The 27,672-nt window shown below is 35.7% G+C and overlaps 1 protein-coding gene and 1 pseudogene across 2 annotated transcripts in view; one reads left to right on the forward strand and one right to left on the reverse strand.

The window, feature by feature from the left end:
- Pola1 (DNA polymerase alpha 1, catalytic subunit) overlaps positions 1 to 27,672 on the reverse strand; it is a 299,315-nt gene that overhangs the window by 109,573 nt on the left and 162,070 nt on the right. The gene's annotated exons all lie outside the window — the stretch shown is intronic.
- LOC117694212 (dnaJ homolog subfamily B member 6 pseudogene) lies at positions 17,362 to 17,951 on the forward strand (annotated as a pseudogene).

Raw genomic sequence — 27,672 nt, forward strand, 5'->3', positions numbered from 1 at the left:
AATTTTAATCACAGAAGCAGTTCTTAAACAGAAAATGACAGGACATGTTTTGAAAACATTAGAACGATTCAATAAATTAACCCACTCATCAAAATGCATAGTGTCTTATGTAATATGATCTGAATATAGTTCCTTATAATTGATCTCTAAAGGTAGGTAATAAATCAGTTTAAAAGAGATAACTTGTTCTCCACACCCTCTTCCCCACCTGGATCAAAGGTGAATACAGATCCACCCAGATGTCTCTAGGCAAATGAAAAATTAAATCAGAACATCAGGCATAGTCCTTCACCATCAAATTTTTCTTTGTTCAAGTACAGTTAAAAGTTACTTTGATTGGTTTTTTTTGTGTGTGTGTGTGTGTGTGTCTTTGTTTGTGTTTTTTTTTTTTTTTTTTTTGGTTTGTGAATATGTATTGGTTAGCATGGCTTAATGCAACGTGTCTTTGGATACCAAATAAGAAATGTTAAAACTGAATTGTCTATGCAGTTGCCTCATAAAGATCAAAATGGAATTCACGCTATCACCAGGCAATGTTTGTTCATTTAACTTTAATTATTTTCTCCTTGAGAATGGTACTAATGAAACTGAATATCTTTCATGGTCTCGAAGGGCTGTTTGAATAGTCTGTAAATAGAACTAAGGGGAGACAAGAGATCTGGCTGAGCCACGGGGTTGCTAGGTGATGCAGAATGTAAACCCACAAACTTGTTCAAGTTTGCTTTGCTTTCATGCTACTTTCACACACTTTCAAAAGTTTTGAGAACTGAGTTTTCAGGTGGTCACTACAGAAAAAGAATTCCTCCCTCCAAATTCACGTTCCACAGACGCTCTATGACATTCAAAACAGATGAAATCCATTTGAACTTTGGCTGTAACATGGGAAACTTCGGATACCCACATTCAAAAAACACATATCAAGGTGGATTCCAGTATTTCAAAAAAGGCATTCCCATTCCCTCTTCCAATCTTAACTGAAATAAAGATTTCTTCCGAAGAGAAGAATGTGATTTCAGCTGAAGAGTTCTGAGGCACAGAAACTCAAAAGCCCATGGCAAATACCTCAGTACAGACCATCATGCTGACGGCCATTTCAGTTTAGCCACTTTCTTCCTCTCTTTTGGCCAGTACCAGGACTGACTGCCTGTGAGGCTTCTGCTAACCCACCCCCTCCCCCAGCCTCCTTTTTAAAGTAGCTGATCAGAGATTGTCCAGTAAGAGCACTTTATTAGATCATCAGCCAGAGGGGTTCACAAGTACTGAGAGCAATGGGCTCAAATGCGGCACATCAGTTTTAATAGACCAGGGGCTACTAGTAAACTGCAGATACTGCTGAGAACTTTCCATGCACTGAACTCTTGAAAAAGCACCGTCTCTCCAGCTTAAATGCAGCTGCCTCTTTCAATGCGGCAAATGGGTAAATTTGACAAAAAAGCCACCATTAAGACTACATGAAAGGCTCAAGACAACATCCTTTCAATGCTTTGTACTTCAGTAATCAGATGTACTTACTCACCCCCTCCCCCAAACCCGATCAAGAACTATTTCTGAATGGTAGGAAATAATTCCACTTTGTACATCTTTTAGTTAATCAAGACTTTCTATTCAGCAATTTGACCTTTTGTTCAAAACAGGATTATCAGTTTTTTCGCCAGTTACCAAGGGCGACTCGCATGGTGAACATAATTGCAATAATTTGCAAAACACCATGGCAACCCACATTACAACTAGGTAAATACTGGGCTTTTGTGCTACATTGTTATTTTCAGAGATGCTGAAGTCAAAGAACGAATGACAAATGAACACAAAATTTATATTTGCTTTGTCTCAAAAGAGAAGAAAATTGATAACAAGAATTGGGGGGAAACCGACTACAGCTGTAATTTCTAACTTGATTAATTAGGATGGTAACAGTCCTTAACAGTATATTCAACAAACAGCCCTGACTTCGTCTCTCCACCCACCTCTCTCTATACCACTACCACTGTCCCCCCCCCACCCCAGACAAATTTTTTCAGCTTGGAGAACAAACATCCCCCATTTGCTCTTTTCTTCAACTTAATGGAATCCTTAATTGCAGAATATTGTTCTCCTGCTCTTCGCGGCAATGAAAACGAGAAAAAGGAGGAGAGTGCCAGGGCAGACAGGGAGCTACAGTCATTTGTTTTCCTGCCTCTTTTGGACACCCCAGGCCCAATGATGAGATGGCATTTTTCTGGTTTCAGCAGCTGTTTCGTAGCAGACAATAAAATAAAAACTATTTAGCTTTGCAGAAAAGCCACTTCTGTCCTCTTGACAACACAAGGTAAGTCTACATGCCGAGATGAAGTTTCATAATTTAAATGCCAGAACATAAGATGGTAAAATGATGTTAATAATAAAGAACATACATTTTCTTGTAAAGAAATTATCAAGTGTGGTATTGTCCAAAAAAAAAAAAAATGCTGTTGAAATGTATGTGTTTGCTATTTATGGAAGATGTTCAGCAATATCACCAATGGTTTGAAAACCACTTTATACTCACAGAAATCCCAATTCACAAAACAATCTAAAATATAAACTGACTACTCAGGAATTAATGCAAAAATCAAAATAGCATTTTTCAGTAGATAAGCAGTTTTCCACATAGCATTATTATCTTTTCACTAATAAATGTGACTGTAAAAGTTAGATCAGAATGTTTGAAAGTCAGATGTGAGAGGCAGGTTTAATTTTTGTAGTAAAGAAGCAGTTTTTTTTCCCTAAGAGGCATGCATTCCACTATAATGCCCCCATTTTTTTTTTTTTTTTTTTTTTTTTTTTTTGTAAATTACAAACATTGACTTTCTCCTGCAAAATGTAGTATTCAGGGACAAGAAAAAGAAATATACACAGCAAGGGCTTGCAGAAGTCCCACTGCCGAGATCTCTGGAGATAAGCAGCTGCAGACGCAATCTGAACACAGCCCAGCTCGCTTTCCTTCATCTGCTGCCTCCTAATGAGGAGGAACCAAATGAGAGGCTCTGAAAAGATCTGCACATTTCCCCTAACTTTTGAAAAATCAAATGAATAGGATACTATAATGGGTCTATTCTTATTTTGTCAGGGCTGAAAAATCTCCACACACCTAAGATTTAGCTTGGAGAAATCACAATGTAACATTCTTCAGAATATGCCTTGGAAATTAGAGGTACTGTAATTTTTTTTTCTTTTTGAGGAGTAGAAATCAAAACAATGGCACACATTATACCATTTTCAGACAGGGACCATCTTTCCATATTTTGAAAATATGTATTTTATTTTCTTGATTAGTTACAAATTCGTGGTATCTCTATAAAATGCACCCTATATCAAAAGTCTAAATGTTAAGAGAAAATGTTGCCTTTAATATCAAATGACAAAAGGGGCAAGCAAGCCTTTTATAATTTTGATCAAATAAAATTGATAAATGATAAACTAGGTATAAAATCCCTATAACACTGAAGTCCTTTAAGAAACCCATAGGTACAAATAAAACAGTTATAATCTGTCCAGAATCCCCACACTTGTAATAATTACCTAGTATACCTGCCTTTTCCCCAGCCTTTAATAGTCCCTTCTCCAGTGTTTCTATTTTTCTCTTCTTGACATTGCTTTGTTCAGGACTAAAAGGCATGATAACAGCTAGCCTCCTATAACCTTAATAAAATACTCAAATCCCTAAATCAGAAATTAGAAATACCTAGCAGGCAGATTACATTTCTTCTTCAGTTCAGTCCCCATGACCCCTATAAGATGGTAGCTTGCAGTTAACAGGAAACCTGCCTGATATACTATCCCCAAATTCTTGCTCTTCAATTTGAAACTCTGGCTTCACACTGAAATCCCCAAAGGAGCATTAACACAGGTGGCTGGGCACCATCTCCAGGGCTTCTGATTGAGAGGTGGGGTGAGGCGAGAATCAGCATCTTTAACAGGTCATGTTGCTGCTGCTGTTGATTTGGAGACCTTACTTTGAGAATCACTACTGCCATTCAGATTGTGTATAGAGTTTTGTTCTAAAAACCGAGCGATGCTAATATGCAGTCAGGGTTGAGAATCACTGTTCTGCATTACTCTCATTTTCTCTCTGCTGTTTAAGATGATTTTCTGAACAATGCACTTTATTAACAAAATTATACTTAGGAATAGTCTCTCTCAATTTCATTCTCATTCAATATTTACTTTTTTCCCCCTCTACATACTGCTTATGTGGCTATTCTAACTCTCTCAAGTTCTCCAGACAGTGTCTGAATTAGCAATGCCTCAAGTCAGACTTAATTCTACCAATAGACTGACTCTAAATGGTTTATACCAAGTGTGTAGCTTAGTAGCAATTTGAAGAAAGCAACAAAGATATACTCTAAATATATCCTCTAAGTATGTCTCTAAAATATGAAATGTACTTCTCTAAGAATAAAAGTATTTTAAAGGAGGGTTTTAAAATACAGTATCTATGAGAAGTGACCACAATTAACACTTTTGACAGGTAACATGAAATCATGTATTTTAGCCCTAAATTTTAAAGGGGAAGAGACTTTGGAGCTCTAGCTTAATTCTTTACACCTAAGGAAAATAAACCTCCTAAAAGTCAATTCCTTGTACTGATGCATAGTGTATAGACTGAACTTCCAGCCCAGTGTTCTTTTCATTACACTTTCTAACATGATGCTCAATATATCAGGTATCAGAGCTGCATGCAGCTCTTGAGCACTTTTAATGTGGCTGTTCCAAACTCAGATGTGATGCAAGGGTAAAACTACAGCTTCCTGATATTTTAAAATATGCATTATAGACTGAAATAATTTGGATATATTGTGTTAAGTTAAAAAACTATACACACACATATTAGCATACATTAACAATCCTTGTTCTTTTAAAAACACAAATGGGGACTGGAAACAGCTCAATGGATAGAGTACTCGCCTACTATCCAAGAAGCCAAGAGTTCAATATCCAGGACTACATAAACTGGGGATGCATGGGACCCTATCTCAAAAAATAAAAGTAAAAAAGAGATCACTACAAGAGTGTTATATTCACTGGTATAAAGCCTGCTTTTTAACATATAAAGGTAGTACTCTCTAAGTGCATACAGATTTGCCCAAAAGTTGCTTTTTCCTGTCTCTGGCCCATTTTTCCCTACTAGGTGGTGGTTCTCCTTTTTCTCCCTGATTTGAAAGGGTACTTTATTTTTCAGATTGGAAATGGTTTATTTAACCTCACAGTTTCATGAAGAGAAAAGGAGTACTTTATATATGAAGGAAATCAGGCTCTGTTTGTTCCTGTATTGTTTGTTGCTCATCATTTTTTTTAACTTAATGGTATTAAATGCAACACAGAAATTCTATTACTGATGATTGTATGTATATGGGTATTCTGCTGCATGTATCTCTGTGTCTAGTGCTGTGAATGCCAGTGGAGGGCATCAGAACCCCTGGAATTAGAGTTACAGGTGGGAGGTGTCATGTGTATGCTAGGATCTCTAGAACCTAAGTTCTCTAAACAGCCAGTGTTTTTAACCACTGAGCCATCTTTCCGTCAATATAAATTCTTTTAAATATATAGTCAAATTTACTAATGTTTTCCTCTTTTTTGGAGTCTGAATTTTTTATTGTTTCAAAGTGTTCTCAAGTAGAGCAGAGAGGATTTTTAGAGTCATCAAACTACTCCATGATACTACAATTGATACATGCTACTGTATATTTGCTCACATACAATGTATAACACCAAGAATGAGCTGTAAGGTAAATTATGAGCACTGAGCCAATGTCCACACATTCATTCATTCACATACTCATGATGGTTATACCACTATAAGAGATATTGTGAGGAGATGCATGTGATGAGCTGGAAATCTAGGAGAAATTTGTTGTGATCCTGAAACTATTCTACACAGTCATCTGTTCTGAAAAAGACCTCTCAAGGTTAGTACACCTTTATCACATCCTTCTCTGCCCTGAAGGAGGAAGGAAGAACATTCAGCTATACATTTTACAGACGATTCTTATCTACTGGTATGAGCCATCCGCTTACAAAATATTAGTTTCAATTTTGGATTTATTTCTATATTCTTCTATAGCGATTCTATTCAAATCATTAAATACTCATGGGGAAAAATAATCACTCTATACTCGCATGGTAGTTTTCATAAGTCTTTTCATTGTTTAAATTCTGAAAAAAAAGTGTACAAAAACTGTGATGTTTAAAAAATAAACCTGAGGAATTTTTAACAGGTAAACTTATGATATTTAATAGGTAAACTTATAAAAAGTTATGCAGTTTCAACTAACCAAGAATGAATTTTTAAATTTTTCTAAAATCTTCTAAGCCCTTCTATATTTTAAAGTTTTCTTTACATTTAGAATTTAAATATATTCTCTGATATTTTATATCCTTAGTCATATGTATACATTAAATTTCTTCTCTTATACTTTCTAATTGGTTTGTATAGATCAAAAGCTACTGATATGTAATTAATTTTAAAACTAGCATTCTTAATAATTTTTGTTTTTTATGATAAATTTCACTGGGTTTTCAAGTTTACAGCAATTTATAAGTCATGCCTTTTTTCTTTCCCTTTCAATTTTATAAATATATTCTTGTTCTTATGATGGATAGCTCTTTTACAACTCGATACTATTGATCACCATTTCTATTGGGGTGCCCCTCCAGCCAATTTCACAAGAACCTTCAGTTGTAGAGCCATGAATTAATTTATAGAGGGATGGATCCCTGTGCTAGCAAAAGGTAATTTGATTAAGATCATTACAGAGCCTGTAAAGATCTCTGTATCAAAGTGCCTAAAATAAACTTGCTGCTGAATTGAGTTTAAGGATATTAACTGGCTAACTCAAGACTAAAATATTTCCTTTGACAGTTAGAGATTCATTACTCTAAAGAGTAATATTAGGCTTAATATGGGTTGAATGTAAATTAAGCTTTGTTTTTCAATCACACCTCTTAACTCAGCCTGAAAATATAGCAAGACAGTACAATATAATGTGACATAGGAGTGGTCTCAGTTTAGGGAATCCACACACTTCTTTCAAATAGACAAGTACTACAACAGACTAGATGGTGATGGTTGTTAAGGTTTGCTTATGGAGGAAAAAAACCCTCTAGTTTTACAACGTATTGTTATTTTGCCATAGCACCCTAGGCCCTTAAAACTCACTACACAGCTCAAGCTGGCATCCTTTGTAAACCTCCTGCCTCAGTCTCCCAAGTGCTGAAATTACAGATATACACTACCTTGCCAAGCAGAAAATAATCTCATTACCCAACTATTATTACGTCAGATTTTCATTTATTGCACTTTTCATTTAACAACATTTTCAAGATGCTTTCAAATAGGTGAAACGAACATTTTTAGGTTATTAAAACTACTCTTTATGATACTACAGTGGGATGAACATGTATAGCAGTGTACCTTAATATACAATCCATAAATACCACCTAAATACTTCATAAAATAAATTTGTTATAGATGCCCATCATACAGCCTTACCCTAGATCGGGCTCTCCGGGTATGATATCCAGCAATCTGTTTTATGAGGTTTTTCAAAGGTTGTGATGAATAAGCTATAAGAAAGGCTTAGTAAGAGCTCTTTAGAGTACTGAAACTCTGTCAAAGGAAACTACATGGTACACTCTATCAAGCTGTGAAACACAGAAACCAGGTTGTGGAAGAAGGCTAGAATGACGGGCAAACGTGTTCTATATAAGCGCATAAATATAAATAATAAGCTCAGCTGATACATCCTGACATTGTGTTCAATATGTTACTATTCTCAAAACCAATGACTAAATAGGATTTTAAAATTTACATTCTCTTTCAATTTCTAAGTTGGAATCAGTTTTAGGATGCTTTCATAAGTAACTGAAACAAATTCAAAGAAAACTAATTTGCTTTACCTCCCCCAGATGTTTTGACCTTGCTCAGAATGTTGTGAGTAGCCTCTGAACCTATTTCACATTTTACTCATCTAGAGCAAGGCTGGCATGCTTCACCTAAGTGTGGAATGTTTCAGACATGACAGTTCAGTTGCTGTCTTACTGCCCACTTCTGAGTTGACTCTGAAGCTTAAGAAATGCTTCTTAAACAGGATTCTCTTTAGTTTTATATAAAACTAAAGAATTTGACTTTCTTCTTTTAGCACTGTCACTGAGTGTACCTCTGGGAAAGCAGAAAATGGGACTGGAGTAGGTCACTAACTTCCAGGAAACAGAGAAGTCTCTACCTAATCACCCTTCTTCCTAGGCACACTCTTGAGGTGTTTGAACCTCTTTGTCTTCAAGTCATATAGGTTCAGACACACTAGGAAGATCTATATTAAAGCAAAACTTGAACTGTTCCATCTGGAGGATTCATTTTGAGTTGAACATGACTTCAAGAGGAAGGGGTTTAAACACAATAGCATAAAAGAGGGGAGTGGGGAGGGGGTTGAATATAGAGAAGAAAACAGAAAGGAAGTCACCAGCCTAATTCTTAGAGCCTGACAGGCTCACTGAGCTTTGAGCTTCTACGGCCCAGGCAAGCCTCTGAGACACTGCAAAGGCTGGAAAAAAAATAAACGTTTTTTTTTTTTCCTTGATAAAATTAAGCTCTGTGATATTCAGAGTAATTCAGATGGCCAATCTTCAGCTTCCTTCAGGCTATGTATGAGAGGTAAGAGCCATCAATTCCTTTCTTTATGTCCAACTCTCCTTACAAGAGGCAAGTAAAAAAAGAAGTCAGCACACTGGAAAGGGCAGATTCTGGTATTCCCTAACCTTACCATATAAGTGGTCCTGTGCTTTGGGGCAAACTCTTCACTCTGTCAGACTCTGGGTATATTCCCATGAATAGAGTCCTGACTGTTTTATGGAATAATAATGAACACGACATGGAAGATGTGTCTTCAAGTACTTGTGCAAACAAGTACAATTCCCACATACACAAACTCATCTTCTTTCCTGATAAAATACACTGTAGGATACATGGGTTTTCTTCTCTAAGGTGTGCATGCATGTGCGTGCACATTTTAATCAGACTGACTACTGATAGGTAACCTGGGAATTATAATGTGATGCTTGTTACTCAGAAAATAAAAAAAAACAATGTGATGACCTTCTTTATGACCCTTCATAATAAAACTCAGTGATGATTACATCAATTAAATATTAAATACTTATCCAGCATATATGGCCTGTTGCATAATGAAAGTTAAAGCTTAAGTAGTATTATGTTTTTAGAAAGATGATAAAAGTTTTTTTTTTTTTTTAATCCCCATCATTCAGTTTCCTGTGAGTTACTAGGCTCCCTACTAGAAACAAACAACTCAAATCATTGCTTTCTTGTCTCTTCGCAGGGCTTCTCAAAGTTTATGGCTTTGGGAAGTAATACCATATCCCAAGTTTCAAATCCTGAAATACTTTTTTTTTAAATGTCACTATAAAATGACACAAGAATCGTCTCACTACCTGAGGAATTTATGGAAGTACGTTTGGTATTAAGTTCTGTCAGAAAGCTCCAGAACAATCTAGCACCTCTTCTAAGATGACAGAGGAATGAAAATACACCACAACTTTCCACTGAACAACCAGGACAAGGCCTCCCATTTGGCCATTAAGAGGAGCTCAGCATTATTTATTTAACCTTTTCCCTAATATGAACAACATTAAAAATGCTTCACTTATGAACTTAGCAAACAAAAAGTATGCTTCAACTGGAAATGCCACAGAGAACTACCATTATGCCATAATTCAACTTTGTGTTATTCAATGCAACCTAAGGGGTAGCTTTTGTATAGTACAAAATACGAAACTCCACATTTCTGAAAGGTCATGGAAACACTGGGAGATAAGAAGAAAGTGAATTAGTGAAAATGAATTCAGTGAAGATTTTTACATTAGAAGTCAAAGTTAATACAGTTTCTTACTAACAAGGTACCATCGATCACTAGAAATGAAAAGCTAACGTTAAAATAACTTGCTATGTCTTTCATGTACCTGCTTAGATTTCTCCCTTCACAAAGCAGATAAAAGGTTCCCCTTTCTCTCGGTGCTTATAATTTTGTTTGCCTTAAAGAAGTAATTTCTTGAAAATGTACCTTCCTTGTTAATAAAAAGCCCAACAATTCAACTCCAAAAAAGTGGACTCTAAGAGCTGAAAAAGATTTAGCTTGATAATAAATTATATTTTGTTTCCATTAAAACAACTTTCAAGTTCACTAAAAATATTACAGTAAATCACTTCTTTTTTAAAAAAGATCACAAATGTGTTTTTTTTATAAAAATCAAATCTGATACATTGTAAAGTTTGTATATTTAAAAAAACATTTTAAGTAGAAAACTAGCATAGTCTTCCTGAAGGCCACATTAAAGCTCAAGATGAAAGAAAAACAAAAGGAAGATGAAGTCCTTATGCAAGTTAGGCAAGGATCATGGAACAAACCAGATTAGAACTCTGACAAACTCCAGATCAAAAGGAGATATAGTCAGACTATTTCTAAGTTAAAACTCTTCATGAAATAAATACAATTTTAAAACCCCACTATAGTTAATACAAAATAGAAAGGTCTCCTGTACTTATTTAAAAGATCCACTAACTTGAAAACAAGGAAATAGTCTTTTATTGCCTAATAATCCACTCAAATACTAAACAAAAACAAAAAACAAAAAAACACCCAAGCTTTCAAAAATATATGATAAACCTGAATTAAAAATGTTTAACTGTTCTAAACCACTTGTACAAATTCAAGAAACAAAATCAAATTTATTGATACTGATGCTATGTAAACTATAAAAACATTAATTGCTTAAAGTATTTTTCTTCAGTTTCATATTCAAACAATTATCTAACAATTTACATCAATACTGTAAATCAGACAAAAATTATTTTATCATTGGAGTAACATATTTGGAAACATCTATTTTAACAAGTCCATTTTAAAATAACTTAAATAAAAAGCATAAAGAAAAAATCTTAATATGCAGTTTGGTAAAGTTCAAGTCAGCCTTTGAACAACACGTTTACCTATCCAGTAAAGCTTGTGTTAATGCGATGTAAGAGTTTGGCAAATTCAACTTTAATGGAGCATAAAAGTGCTTTTGCTTGAAAGTGAGATCATTTTTAAAAATTCAAAGCATGATCACTTTCTCTTTTTTTCATAGAACAATCTGATACAAGCAGCAAAGCTTAAATAAACTAGAAACATTTCAAATGATCCATAAAGGATTAATAAGCACCACAGGAAGTCCTATAGGCTCAGCGTATATATTTTCCATCCACCCCCCCTCCCAGATGGGCATGATATGAAATTCTAAACAGAAGTCAAGTTTCAAAGTCTCTAAATGTTAAAGGGCTGCTATGTCAGGGTGAAAGGTCGTAACTAAGGACTCTCTAATTTGAAATGGATCAAATTCCAGTGACACTTGGATAGAATCATGCAAACCTAGACATTCAATTAAAAAAGGTCTTCTTTCTGATGGTAATAGCCAGTGGTCAGAAGCAAAACTCAGGCAAAAGGAGTAACAGCAAGCTACAGGCCACTAATATAACAAGAACAAAATGACAGCTATTATTTTGGCAGAGATAATCTATGCTGAAACACAAAACACAAACGCACACAATTTCTTGCAATACAATTTTCTTGTCTTCCCACTGACTTCTGTGATTACCACAGAAAGCAGGGTTCTAAACACATTTCTCAATTGAATCCTCAATCAATAATAGTAAAAAATTAAGATGGAAGATACGGTGAATGTATTATGGCATTAGTGAATGCTTGCAAAATGTGTTGAACTTATCGATATGCAGAGAAGTTGCTAAGAAGAAACCTTAGATAACTAAAACAGATATTTTTGTCATCCCAAAGCTCAGTAACATTGCCTGTGACCATCAATCTGAAATTCTTCTCATTCTTAGGACAATCTTACTTCTTAATCTTTATATCTATTATTTGACAATAAATATATCCCATAAAATTCAGTTTTAATAGAATGTGTAAACAACTTTATTTTCTATAAGATACAATGCCAGCTTTCCCTTACCTACAGACAAATTAACAACTTAGCACTAGGTTCGAAATGGAAGTCAGTAAGAATATGTTTTTTTAGTGAGCACTCTGGTTTATTCATGAAGCACTCCGAGAGAGGAAAAAAAATACTCCATACATTTTATATATACTTTAGAATATGCATTATTCTGAAATTGGCATTTTATTAGTTCACTGGCAGAAACAGATTATTCTTGCTTTGACAATGAGATTTATTTTTAAAAAATGAAATGCAAATAAACAAGAAAAGTGATAATTAAAAATATCAATGAATACTCGGACTAGTATAAGAAAAAAATATTTAAACAGATAAAAGAATTTGTTTTAAGCACTGTCTTAAGGTTGGAACCTAACTGTCAACCACTGATGCTCTGATGTCCTAGCCCTCTCTGAGAATAGAGAAGGAAGGCCCTCACTAAGACTTTGGCTATTTTGTTGCTGATTCACACCATTTAGATAGCAAATGAGTAAAAGAAAAGAAGCAGAAGCAATTCAGATATCCACAGTCACAAATTCAATCAATAATTGAATACATCTTTTGTTCTTTTAACTTTCTATAAAAGGGTTGACTAGGATGCAAAATGTCACTCCTTTATGGAACATAAAGATAGATAGATAGATAGATAGATAGATAGATAGATAGATAGATAGATAGATAGATAGATACATGGATAGATACATAGATATATAGATACATAGATACATACATAGATACATAGATATATAGATACATAGATACATAGACAGATACATAGATACATAGATAGATAGATACATAGAAACATACATAGATAGATAGATACATAGATACATAGATGCACAGATACACAGATACACAGATACATAGATACACAGATACATAGGCAGGCTTTGGCTTTGAATCAGAAAAGGACCCACATTACATTTTAGCTGTACAAATTATCCTTCCAGCATTAACTGATTTTCTTCCTATAAGGTTCAAATTCCTTATTCCACCTTAAATGGCACTGCAAGAGTTAAATGGCACTGTGTACATAGAAGTGTTAACAAAGTATTTGAATGATGGCTTAAAAATATTTATTTTTTCTTTCTTCTGCTCTCCAGAATTCTTCAATGTTATAGTGAATAAATGATTTGCCAAATAAAACAACACACTTTGATAGAGTAGAGAAAAAAAACACATAGTCAAACTTCTGAAGAAATCAAAACACAAAATAACATTCCATAATTATGATGCCTATAAAAAGTCTCCTAGAGATTGGACTGGAATTTACTATATGGCCCAGCCTGGCTTCTAATCCATGTCAACCTTCCTGTCTCAGCATTCTAATTGTAGGGTTATAGGTGTTGTCCAACATGCATGGAAGGCCATGGGTTGTTAAGACTGAGGGTAATTTAAAGAGAGATGGCAAGCAGACAAGGATGAATCTGGCAGACAAAGGAATATAAGGCCTGATGAAAGGAACAGTTACTCAACAGTGTTCCAAAGGAAAGTGTGTGGGGAAAACAGAGGGATAAGTCAATGTCTCAGAGCCATAATAAAGACTTGTGCTACACTTCTACATAGATTTCAACTACCACAGCTCTCAGAAGGATGCACGAAGTTTGTGGCATATTCTCAAAGTGCTATATCAAAAAAGATAGGATGCTACCTAGGAATCTAAGGTCAAAAATTATGCAAGTCAGTTTAATTTATATCTAGCATATTTTAACCCCCTATAGGCAACCATAACTGAAACAAAATCCTGGAAAAAAAATTGATGTGTGCTACCTTTGTTTAAAAGCAGAAAGGAACAATGTGCAAATGTTAACAGTGAACACAGGCATGTAGCTGGAATTGAAGCCTAGAACAGAGCGAATGTGTTTAGATTAGCCATAGAGGAAAACTTCTGAATGTGAAAGATGAGAAGACAGCCCAGCAAGAGATTGCCAGCAGTACCATTAATGTAAAATATTCAAAGATTTCCAAAGCATATTGGCAGCAAGATAGGTTTCTCTAGATACAGTGTTTTCGCATGGGTGACCTACAGATGACATGTTAGTTCTACAATTTATGACTTTTGGATTAAAGCTGGGAAGAGGGTATCCTTCCAGACACAGAGAGCCCTTAATGACAGCACAGCTACAAACAAAACTGTGATCAAGAGTTGCCTAAACTAAGAAAAACCTCTGCAAATACTCCCTCAATTACTTTGCCCCTTGGACATTTTGATGGGAAACTACTCATCGATAGTATTCTTTTTCCAACATCCATTTTATAGAATATCAAGATACAATCAAATGTTGACTTATTCTGGTAAATAGGAGGGGGCCTGCTTTGATTTCCTTCCTTTCTCAGCACTTTGGTTTTGTGTTTTATAATGCTGGCTAGGTTTTGAAAAGAGGGTGTAAGGATGGGAGGGGTGCTCTTCCCTTCAGTGGAGACAAAAGATAGCAGCTATTTCATTCTTCTGTGTGAGTATGTTACCTCCCTTGATTCTCTCACCATCACATTAAACTGTGATTTTCAATAGAGGTCTGAAAAATGTATTACATCTTACCTGTTATTTCAAAAAGAATTAGTAAGCAATTAGAGGGAAAGGAGAAAAGTAGGGTACAAATGTTTCTGGTTTTTTAGACCGGCTAACATTGATAGTTTAGAAATGACTAGAAAGGCAAACTGTTAGGTATTCAGAAGGAAAATGTGAATGTTTTCCCAAAGGCATTATTAACAATTAATAATCATTACACTGGTGCCTTGTTTACCTGACCTTGCGTAAATTCAGCAGCCTGGTAATTAGACCCAGATTTTGCACATTTGTATATTTCCATGCATAGATTTGACTCATTCATTCATCCATTAAAATTTGCTTGACAGACGTAGATGAATAATCAAGCTACAATTTGTATTTACTGGATTATAGAAAATTGCCCAAACTGTTAAGTTCAAGGAAAGCGCATTCTTGCCTCTCTCTTATGACTGATGTAAAAGCAATTACATATCAGAGGATTGCCCCAAAGCTCTCAGAAGTGGCACAGCTTTTGCAATCTGGGGGTTTTAACGATTTTCTCCCTAAATGTAGAGACTGTTTAAAAATTAACTCTAACAGAGTGATGGAAGTAACTCTGTGCACTTGTAAGTTTCTCATTTAACTCACTTCATTGCTGTTTTATGGCAAAAGTTCTGACAACATTCAGAATAAACAGCAATGTGTCCTAAAAGGACAAAGGCAAAGCTAGTCAAAGGTTTGAACAAAAAGAAGGTGATGTCTGTAGAGTTTCATGACACTCTTCCCCAACCCTCCTAGCAAAATAGCAACAACCTGGTCAGCACTCTTCCGAACTTCTTCAATGAGAAATAAAGATACTGTATGATTCTATGATTAATGTATTTTCATTGGAAGGGAAACGAGTATCTCAAAAAACCTTCATGTTCAGTACCAGCCAAACAGATTGTCATGTGTAACTGCATTTACTGTACTCTATTGACTTGCTTTCACTCACTAACCATCGCTAATGTTTTTTAACCCGAGGTACAGTACTTCTTTTAAACAGAAGATAGACACAACACATCTTTCTCTTCAACAACTGCTTGATTAACTACTTTAGAAGAAAAGTAACTATTCTTAACTCTTAAAAAAAATTATAACACCTAACAATAATAGACTGTTTTAAAGCTCATAGATCTTAGTCCAAATTTTAAATATATATAATATATACATATACACATATATGTAAATATTTTGCACAGTCTTTCTTAGGGAGAGTTGGCTACACAATTTCTTAAAAGCCCACAAAGATTGCTTAGAACTATTTTACAAATATATTAACATTTATAAAATTCAAAATTTGGCCTCAGGCATATTCTTTATTAATATAGTCAATAAAACATAATAGGTGCCATAAATTAAACATAATAGGTGCCATATATAGAAGCTCAAAAAGCAGAAAGGGTCCCCAAACTTCCAAAATATGCATCTGGCTAATTTTAATGTTACCAAATTCTAACTTTTCCCCCATCTTTTTTTGCTACAAAACAAATGCCAAGTCATGATGGAGATCAGACATTAACATCTGTGAGGACGGCCTGAAATCATCTGATAGATTATCAAAGGACCAAATTCAACTTTGCTTTTCAAAATGAATTGCTCTTTACAGTCCATGTGTTTGCAACTATAGAAACAGAAATTCAGATGCTTTTAGTGAATGCAAAGCCATATAAAATTAAGTGTCTGCTGAGTCACTGTCCTTGAGTTTTGGGCACTTTAACAGGCATTTAATACAAAAGACAAAGCATTCCCTAGTGTGTGACTTAGATAGTTTAGCTGTTTGCCAGACTTTTATTAAGAAGTCAGGTCCTACACATTGTACTTTACTCTACCTGATAAAGGGAGGACAGTACAGCAGTTTTACCGATTAAAATGATGGTCCAACCAAAAACATCATCTAAACTCATGCTTCCTGTAGTTGCTTCTATTGTCAACTTAAAACAGAAATGCACAATTGTGCCAACATATTTAATCTGGTAAATGGAAAAACAGTCATTTGAAACGTATATGGTGAAGATAGGCTCCTTGAAATCAAGGCTGTACAAGTCTTATAGGGAGCACTTAACTGTTGAACTATATCTTCTACCAGTCCATTAGGTGCACTGCAGTCACTAGTTAGGTATGGAAGCGAAGAGGTTCTAACTGCTAAGAAAACTGGATGAGACAAATTTTCCTGAGGATTCTTTTGTAAGTCTGAATTTGACATTCTATCATAAGCCACTTTGGTACTTATACTGATTTCTCTTAACCTTTTACCAGTTCCAGTGACTATGTGATCAATAAACATAACAACTGATGGGAGGAAAAGCTAACTGGGTCTCATCACTTTTTTTTTTCTGAAAGAGAGCACTTTGTGCATGCCAAGGCTAGGGAAGAGAAGACACAAAAACAGCAATATATATATATATATATATATATACCTACAGATAGCATGACGCTAAGGCTTTCTCAAAATATTCTAGCTATTTAGATGTGATACCAGCAAGAAAAAGATAGAGCTGCCAGCTAAGAAAAACTACACAAACTGGACTCTTTGGAACTTTGTTGTTAAGAAGTAAAATTCCTACTCACTGCTCAGGGAACAACACCAACCATTCTACTAAATAAAAGGAAAGGTCAGCTTCTTTTCCAAGCAGCAAGCAAGAAACACAAATTAAAAAATGAAAGTGAGGGAGGGGAAAAAAAACGAGAAAAGAAAGCAAAAGGAGAAGCTGCCACCACCACCACCACCTCGTCTGTGCCAGAGCCATTAGGAAACCTCCCCCATCGCTGGCCTTTGCTGTACCCTTGGGTTTCTTCCAACAATTTGTTAAAACATGGTGGATTACGACTAAGTTCTGGGCATGCAGAGACATGCCTCAACTAAGGATATTAAAGATCATATTAAAAACAGACATAAATGGCATCTAGACAAAAATTTTGAAAATAAAGAAGAAACAGCAGAAATTCAAACAAATAGCCGAGGCATACAAAGTGTTACAGGATAAAAGCGGGTCATCTATGACAAATACAGCAAATGAAGATTAAATGGTGGTGGAGGAAGACCTGGAATTCATTTTGACAAGCCATTTGAGTTTGGCTTCACATTGCGGAGCCCAGATGACGTCTTCAGGAAATTTTTTCATTGAAGATTGATTTGATGACTTTGGGGGGAACTAAAAGTGTGCCCGAGGAACTAAAAGCTAAAGTGTTGTCTTGGTTTTTCTCTCCCTTCAGTGGATTTCCTGCTGTTAATACTGGCTTCATTTTATTCTGGTCACTATGTAATGGGGGTCTCACATCATTCTCTTCAGTATCATGTGGCCACAACAGAATTGGCAACTATAAATCACTATCAACTTCAACTAAGTTAGTCAATGGCAGTCCTTGTGGCTGGGGCAGACACCTAGCTGGTCTGCTTCCATGAAGACACCTTATCCTGAGACATCCTAGAAGAGACAATGTACCCAGAGCAGCCGACACCTAGCTGGTCTGCTACTGTGGAGACACAATATCCTGAGACATCCTAGAGCCACTGCACTCAGAGGAGCTGGAGCTCAAGATCACAGGATCACAGAGATATCTGGACCCTGAGGAGTTCTGACACAAGCAAGATAACTAGAAAGAGAGGCTCCAGTCAGAGACAGTGAGTGCAGGTAGCACTAGAGTTAACCAGATGGCAAAACACAAACACAAGATGGCGAAAGGCAAGCTCAAGAACATAAGCAACAGAAACCAAAGTTACTTGGCATCATCAGAACCCAGTTCTCCCATCATAGCAAGCCCTGGTAACCCGATCACACCAGAAAAGTACGATTCAGAATTAAAATCACTTCTCATGATGACGACAGAGGACTTTAAGGACATAAATAACACTCTCCAAGAATTTGAGGAGAACGCAGGTAAACAAGTACAAGCCCTTAAAGAGGAAACACAAATATCCCTTAAAGAAGTGAAAGAAAACACAACCAAACAGGTGAAGGAATTAAACAAAACCATCCAGGATCTAAAAATGGAAGTAGAAACAATAAAGAAATCTCAAAGGGAGACTACCCTGGAGATAGAAAACCTAGAAAAAAGATCAAGAGTCATAGATGCAAGCATCACTAACAGAATACAAGAGATAGAAGAGAGAATCTCATGTGCAGAAGATACCATGGAAAACATTGACACAATTGTCAAAGAAAATGAAAACTGCAAAAAGCTCCTAACTCAAAACATCCAGGAAATCCAGGACACAATGAGAAGACCAAGCCTAAGTATAATAGGTATAGATGAGGGTGAAGACTCCCAACTTAAAGGACCAGTAAATATCTTCAACAAAATTATAGAGGAAAACTTGCCTAACCTAAAGAAAGAGATGTCCATGAACATACAAGAAGCCTACAGAACCTCAAATAGACTAGACCAGAAAAGAAATTCCTACTGTCACATAATAATCAAAACATCAAATGTACAAAATGAAGAAAAATACTAAAAGCAGTAAGGGAAAAAGGTAAAGTAACATATAAAGGTAGACCTATAAGAATTACACCAGACTTCTCACCAGAGACTATAAAAGCCAGAAGATTCTGGACTGATATCATACAGACCCTAAGAGAACCCAAATGCCAGCCCAGACTACTATATCCAGCAAAACTCTCAATCACTACTGACGGAGAAACAAACTTATTTCATGACAAAACCAAATGTACACAACCTCTTCCCACAAATCCAGCACTTCAAAGGATAATTGATGAAAAACTCCAGCACAAGGAGGGAAACTACAACCTAGAAAAAGCAAGAAAGTAATCTTCCAACAACCCTAAAAGGTAGCTATACAAACATATCTCCACTGCCAATAACAAAAATAACAGGAAACAACATTCATTTCTCCTTAATCTCTTAATATCAATGGACTCAATTCTCCAATAAAAAGACATAGACCATCAAACTGGATACATAAACAGGATGCAGAATTTTGCTGCTTACAAGAAATGTATCTCAGTGAAAAAGACTGAAATTACCTCAGAGTAAAAGGATGGAAAACAATCTTCCAAGCAAACGGTCCCCCGCCCCCCCCCCCCCCCCAAAAAAAAAACAAGCTGGAGTAGCAATTCTAATATCAAATAAAATCGACTTTCGAACAAACTAATCAAAAAAGATAAGGAAAAACACTTCATACTCATCAAAGAAAAAATGTACCAAGATGAACTCTCAATTTTGAACATCTATGCCCCAAATGCAAGGGCACCCACATACACAAAAGAAACTTTACTAAAGCTCAAAGCATACATTACACCTCACACAATAATAGTGGGGGATTTCAACACCCCACTCTCAGCAATGCACAGATCATGGAAACAGAAACTAAAAAGTGACACAATGAAACTAACAGAATTTATGAACCAAACGAATTTAACTGGTATCTATAGAACATCTCATCTTAAAACACAAGAATATACCCTTTTTTTTCCAGCACCTCATGGTACCTTCTCAAAAACAGACCATATAATTGGTCACAAAACAGGCCTCAACAGATACAAAAAATTGAAATAATCCCTTGCACCCTATCAGATCACCACGGACAAAGGCTGGTCATTAATAATGACAAAAACAATGGAAAGCCAACATACATGTAGAAACTGAACAATGTTCTACTCAATGATGACTTGGTCAAGGAAGAAATAAAGAAAGAAATGAAAGACTTTTTAGAATTTAATGAAAATGAGGACACATCATACCAAAACTTGTGAGACTCCACGAAAGCAGTACTAAGAGGAAAACTCATAGCTCTAAGTGCCTACACAAAGAAACTGGAGAGAGCATACACTAACAACTTGACAGAGCACCCTAAAGCTTTAGAAGAAAAAGAAGTGAATACACCCAAGATGAGTAAACAACAGGAAATAATCAAACTCAGGGCTGAAATCAACCAAGTATAAATGGAAAGAATTACATAAAATATCAACAAAACCAGGAGCTGGTTCTTTGAGAAAATTAACAAGATACATAAACCCTCAGCCAAACGAACCAAAGAACATAGAGACAGTAACCAAATTAATAAAACCAGAACTGAAAAGGGAGACATAACAAAAACTAAGGAAAGCCAAAAAATCATCAGATCCTACTACAAAGGCCTATACTCAACAAAATTGGAAAATCTGAATGCAATGGACAATTTTCTAGACAGATACCAGGTAACAAAATAAATCAGGAGCAGATAAACCATCTAAACAGTCCCATAACCCTTAAAGAAATAGAAGCAGTCATTAAAAGCCTCCCCATCAAAAAATGTCTGGGACTAGATGGTTTTAGTGCAGAATTCTATCAGACCTTCAAGAAAGACCTAATACCAATTCTCTTCAAACTATTCCACAGAATAGAAACAGAAGGAACATTACCCAATTCGTTCTATAAAGCTACAATCACGCTCATACCTAAACCTAACAAAGACCCAACAAAGAAAGAAAACTTCAGACCAATCTCTCTTATGAATATCAATACAAAAATACTCAATAAAAATCTTGCAAACCAAATCCAAGAACACATCAAAACAATCATCTACCATGATTAAGTAGGCTTTATCCAGGAATGCAGGGATGGTTCAATATTCGGAAATCCATTAATGTAATCCACTATATAAACAAACTCAAAGAAAACAAACACATGAACATCTCACTAAATGCTGAGAAAATATTTGACAAAATTCAACATCCCTTCATGTTGAAAGTCTTGGAAAGATCAGGAATTCAAGGCCCATATCTAAACATAGTAAAAGCAATATACAGCAAGCCAGTAGCCAAAATCAAGCTAAATAGAGAAAAACTTGAAGCAATCCCACTAAGATCAGGGACTAGACATGGCTGCCCACTCTCAGCCTACCTATTCAATATAGTACTGGAAGTCCTAGATAGAGCGATTAGACAACAAAAGGAAGTCAAAGGGGTACAAATAGGAAAGGAAAAAATCAAAATTTCACTATTTGCAGATGATATGATCGTATACTTAAGTGACCCTAAAACTTCTACCAGAGAACTCCTAAACCTGATAAACGACTTCAGCAAAGTGGCTGGATATAAAAATCAACTCAAACAAATCAGTAGCCTTCCTCTACTCAAAGAATAAACAGGCTAAGAACAAAATTAGGGAAATGACACCCTTCACAATAGTCACAAATAATATAAAATATCTTGGAGTGAATCTAGCCAAGCAAGTGAAAGATCTGTATGACAAGAACTTCAAGTCTCTGAAGAAAGAAATTGAAGAAGATCTTAGAAGATGGAAAGATCTTCCATGCTCGTGGATTGGCAGGATTAATTTAGTAAAACTAGCCTTCTTGCCAAAAGCAATCTAAAGATTCAATGCAATCCCCATGAAAATTCTAAATCATTCTTCATAGAGATAGAAAGAGCAATTTGCAAATTCATTTGGAACAACAAAAACCCAAGATAGCAAGAACTATTCTCAACAATAAAAGAACTTCTGGGGGAAATCACCATCCCTGACCTCAAGCTGTACTACAGAGCAATAGTAATAAAAACTGCAGGGTATTGGTACAGAGACAGGGAGGAAGATCAATGGAATAGAATTGAAGATCCAGAAATGAACCCGCACACCTATGGTCACTTGATCTTTGACAAGGGAGCTAAAACCATCCAGTGGAAAAAGGTCAGCATTTTCAACAAATGGTGCTGGTCCAACTGGAGGTCAGCATGTAGAAGGATGCAAATTAATCCATTCTTATCCCCTTATACAAAGCTCAAGTCCAAGTGGATAAAGGACCTTCACATAAAACCAGATACACTGAAACTATTAGAAGAGAAGGTGGGAAAGACCCTTGAATACCTAGGCACAGGGGAAAAGTTCCTGAACAGAACACCAATGGCTTATGCTCTAAGATCAAGAATCGACAAATGGGACCTCATAAAATTGCAAAGCTTCTATAAGGCAAAGGACACTGTCAATAGGACAAACCAAAATATTATTTCTCATTAACTCACAATGGAAAAATCTGTTATCCCAAGTTGGAAAATACTAGATGGTATTAGTATGCCTATCTTCCAAAAATCTTGTAATTAGGAAGTGTATAAAAATTGGACAAAACTGTTTTGATATGTAGTGTGCGATATACAATGTTTATGAACACAGTGGAATATCCCCTCTTCTTAAAATCATTTTTCTCTTGCTCAAAGATAGCCATAGGAGGAAACACTAACAACAACGTTTAGGCAGGAGGATCCAGACAGCCTTTCACAAATCCTGATACAGCACCTAGAGATAGATTTATAAAATTTTCAAAGTTATCATAGGAACCCTGAAGGAAAGCAAAACGTTTCAAAAGACGTAAAGTCATATATTTTCATTCAAGTTCCTATATACTGAAGAAGCTTCAAAGCCTTATTGCTATTATGTGATTCCTAAGAGAAAATACTGAAATATACAAAATCCAGTCTCCAAACTGCCCTTTCTATATACAAATACTCCTCACTTAGATTTATAAATCATAAAACAGAAAACAGACAAAATTGAGAAATGTTAACTATCAGCTCTTTGTAAAGTGTCAGCAATATACTAGAAGACTTAATAAGGATGGCAAAGTCCTATTAAAAATGTGTAACTGGAATTTTGCTTTTATACAATTATTTCTGGATACCAAAAAACTTATTTTAAAAATTCTCTTTTAAAAATACAGTTAACTTGTTGTAAGTATGAAAACTAATATATATCTTTTAATATTCTCATATATAACCCACAAAGATCACATTAAAGTATTCAATGGTTATTTCACATTAGATTAGAATTCCTCAACAAGTGTTCTTTTGTAAGGTTTAATAATCACATGGGAGAATTTACCACATAAATTCTAGTAACATTCCAGATAAAGTTATATCATCAGATACTCTAAAAAAAAAAAAAAATCAAATCACCTGCTCATGTGATTCAACATGCAGCCATGGTCAAGACAGACCATCTTTGTCTTGATAACAGATAAGCAAATAAATTATATAAAAGAAATGCTACGGTGGCCAGGTGTGGTGGAACTTCACTTTAATTCTAGCACTTGGAAGACAAGTGGATCTCTGTGAGTTTGAAGACAGCTTGGTCTTCATAGTAAAAACTAAGCCAACCAGAACTACACAATGATACTCTGCCTCAAAAAAAAAAAAAGATAGTGAAGAAAGATTCTATATGTAGTGTTCTTAAAAATATTCCATGACTTCATCATTGATAACGTCAGCGAAATCATCTGAAGAAAACAAATGAAGACAGAACTGGCTGGCTGACTGGTCACTATAACCATCAGTTACTGATTCCCACCAACAATATATAAAGGTTTCCTTGTTGTCTTTTGTCCATACTTACAGATAATTTATTTTGTATTTTAAATAAAGACATTTATACATTCCTGAAAAAAAATAGTTCCATTATTAAGACTGACAAGGAGTTCGAGGCCAGCCTGGTCTACAGAATGAGTTCCAGGACAGCCAGGGCTACACAGAGAAACCCTGTCTTGAAAAAAAAAAAATAGACTGATAAGCCATCTAATGCACTAATGATTTATCTCACCTGGGAAGAGGTAGGTGAAGGAGGATGAATATAATCCAAACAAACTGCCCAGCATTCTCAAAGATTCAAAGTTTAAATATTCTATTATGTCACACTATAATCCTTCGATCTTCCATAATGGTTAGAAAACAGAAATGACTGGGCAGCATTAAGATCTAGAACTCAAGCACTTAATCTCTTTATCAACTAACACTGAAAAGTCATCCTTTTATGCTTCCTTCTTAAGGAACTTTATTATTTTAATTAATATAATATATACCTGCTGTAAAACATTTAAATAGCAAAAATCAAAGTGAAAATTAAAAAAAAAATCTCCATCATTCAGGTGTAATCTTTGTCATCTGCTAAATATGTATTAGAAACCTAAGTAATAAACTCATATAAATATGATCTTTTACGAAAGTAACAGCATATTTATAAGTTGATATTCTTAAAAGACATGGCAGTATTGAGGTTAAATGTTTGCACCAGTACATGGATTTATGATATAAAACTTAAGGGCTGTATACACACACACACACACACACACACACACACACACACTCACACATACACGCTTTGTTGAGAATTGAATTATTTACTTTCTAACTTTCTTTTTTGGGGAAAAAATCGTTTACTAAGTATATGACAAGTAGCCATGTGCTAGGCAGTAACATGAGTACTACACACGTCCTACATATAGCTTTCTGAATTATAAAAATACTAGAACAAATAAATGTACAGTTCTATTTCTATATACCAGAAATACAACTGAAATCACCACTTAAGGCTTAATAATCTTCTACAGGAATGAGCACTTAAGTACCAATCCAGCAAAACAACTACAAGACAGTAGGCTGAAAAGCACCAAGTGTTAAGAGCTCAAAAGGACCTGAAAAGTACATGAAGAGAAAGTACTAATAGACTGGAAGCCTGGACATAAAAATAATGCCAATTCTTCCCCAAATAACACAGACTTCAATAACAACAACCATACGCACAGCCATCTATGAAGATTACTTTGGTGTTGAAGACAAGCTCATTCCACACTTTCACAGAAATGCAAAAGGACTAGAATGGCTAAAGCAGTTTTGAAAATAAAACATGAGTACTTATGCTACATGTAAAGCCAGAGTAATCTGAAGTGGCAACTTAAGGTTTCTCTGGAAAGTCGGTTGTGTTGGATGACATTTTGCTGGAACGTTCTCCTGAAGCAGACACGGATTAGAAGATGTTTCTTTCACTAAGCAGACACGTAAGGAATGGTTCCCTGAAGCAGATCCAGGTGAAAGGATGTTTTGCTAAAGCAAACACATGAAAGGACACATGATGCTAAGAAAGACCCTACAGACAGTGGACAGATGATGCTGGATGGTATTAGTTTGCCTTGCAATTCCTTACTGGTTATCATTTGTCTTGATTTTATACAAAGAAACACACCAAAAACTTCTCGTGGTGTTCTAGTGGCTTCTGGCTGCTTCAGCAGACTCAGGCTGATTGGCAGAGTGATGTGAGCTGATACAGACTCACATGGAGTTTTGCTAAGACAGAATCACATGCTGAGGTAAAACCCATGAGAGGACATGTGATGTTTGGAGGGAATATAAATAGGATTCAACAGACAGTGATGAGGCTTGCATAGCTAGCTTTGTAACACTTCTTAGTCTCCTGTCTTCACCTCTGATATATGCATCTTTGAGAAAACTTTTCGCCGGGCGGTGGTAGTGCACGCCTTTAATCCCAGCACTTGGGAGGCAGAGGCAGGCAGATTTCTGAGTTTGAGGCCAGCCTGGTCTACAGGATAGCCAGGACTACACAGAGAAACCCTGTCTCGAAAAAAAATAACCAGGAGAGAGAGAGAGAGAGAGAGAGAGAGAGAGAGAGAGAGAGAGAGAACTTCTCATGGCATCCCTGCTGGTCCTGGTCACTCCTGCCTATTCTGTGGAGGCCTGGCTTTTTCTGCTTGGTCATGTCACCGCTGGTGATTCGTGTTTGCTATCCCAACACTACTAAACTAGACTGCTGGTATATTTATAAAGTGTTTGCAAGTGTATCAAGCTGTCACTGCTGATTCCTGTGAACTGAACTGCTGATTTCCTGACAATGCAAATTGGATTTGTTCCAAAGAACACTTTCGAAACAGGTCCACTTCCCCCATATTCCTAATAATCTTTCTTTTCCATTACCTCTGATGGGTAGTAGGGTAGAAGGGAGGTTAAAGCATTTAAGAACTATTAATAAAAGTAGGGTCTGAAAAAAAATCAAAGCTAACAGTAATCAATATTGACAAATTGATAACACAAAGATCAGTGGAAGAGGAAAAAATGTCTAAAAATAGTCCCATTCTAGTCTGCACAAAAGATTATTGACAAAGACAAAGAGGCAATTCAATTCAATAGAGTACAACCTTACAAGAAAGCAGTTGGTCCTAAGCTTCATATAAAAACCCTAGCTCAAGACAGAAGTTTTATCTAGATTGTGTATGAGTGTGTATGTATAGATATGTATACATATGTGTGTGTATGAACCCTTCAACTTGCAAGTAAAAGTACAGTATAGAAAACAAAAATACTGATTTATTGAATTTGATAATAAGTTTTGCTCTGTGAAAGATTACTTTAAGTTACCAAAACAAAGCACCAGTGAGATGGCTCATCAAGTAAAGCATTTGCTGTCCAACCAAACAACTCTAACCTTGAATTAGATTCCCACAACCCATGTAAAGGTAAAAGAGAGAACCCTTCTCCAGGGAGTTCTCTTGATATCTCCATACACAGCATGTGCATCCAGACAGACAATAATAATGATTTAAAGTTTGTTTTTTGAGACTGTATAGCTCTGGCTGTTCTGAAACTATGTAGATCAAGCTATCCTCAAACTCACAGAGATCCTCCTGCATCTGCTGCCCAAGTGCTGGTATTAAAGGCATGTGCCACTATGCCTCGGTAAAAATATTTTTACAGAGACCAATGCAAGCTACAGACTTGGGGAAAACACTTATAAATCACATATTCAACAAAGGACTTGTATCTAGAATAGATGAAAAACTATCAAAAACGAACAATAAAAAGAAAGCAATCCAAATAAAAAACAAGTTAAAAAATATTTGATACAGTATACCAGAAAGACAGTACACCATTTGAATATATGCTCCGTAGTTAGTATAACAGTTTAGGAAGAAGGATTAGGAAATATGGTCTTGTTGTAGGAGGTATGTCACTGAGGGTGGACTTTGAGGTTTCAAACGCCCAAAACATTCATAATTAGTTCTCTGTAAGCCTCATACTTGTGGACTAGGTATAAGCTCTCAGTTATTGCTCCAATGCCATGCCATGCCTGCTTGATGCCATGTTCCCAATTATGATGGTCATGGACTCTACCCTTCTACAATGAGCCTCCAAATTAAATGCTTTCTTTTATAAGTGCCTTTGTCATCATGCTTTGTCATGGCAACAGAAAAGTAACTAAGACCGAAGCCAAGTAAATGCATGAAAAGTCTTCACTGTCAGTAGGCATCAGGGATATTAATATTAAAGTCACAAAGACATGTCACTTCATGCCCACAGTTCAAATTTAAAAAAAAAAAAAAAAAAAAAAAAAACCAAGTACCAACAAGGATG

Source organism: Arvicanthis niloticus, chromosome X (assembly GCF_011762505.2).
Source record: "Arvicanthis niloticus isolate mArvNil1 chromosome X, mArvNil1.pat.X, whole genome shotgun sequence".
In the NCBI taxonomy this organism is placed as follows: Eukaryota; Metazoa; Chordata; class Mammalia; order Rodentia; family Muridae; genus Arvicanthis; species Arvicanthis niloticus.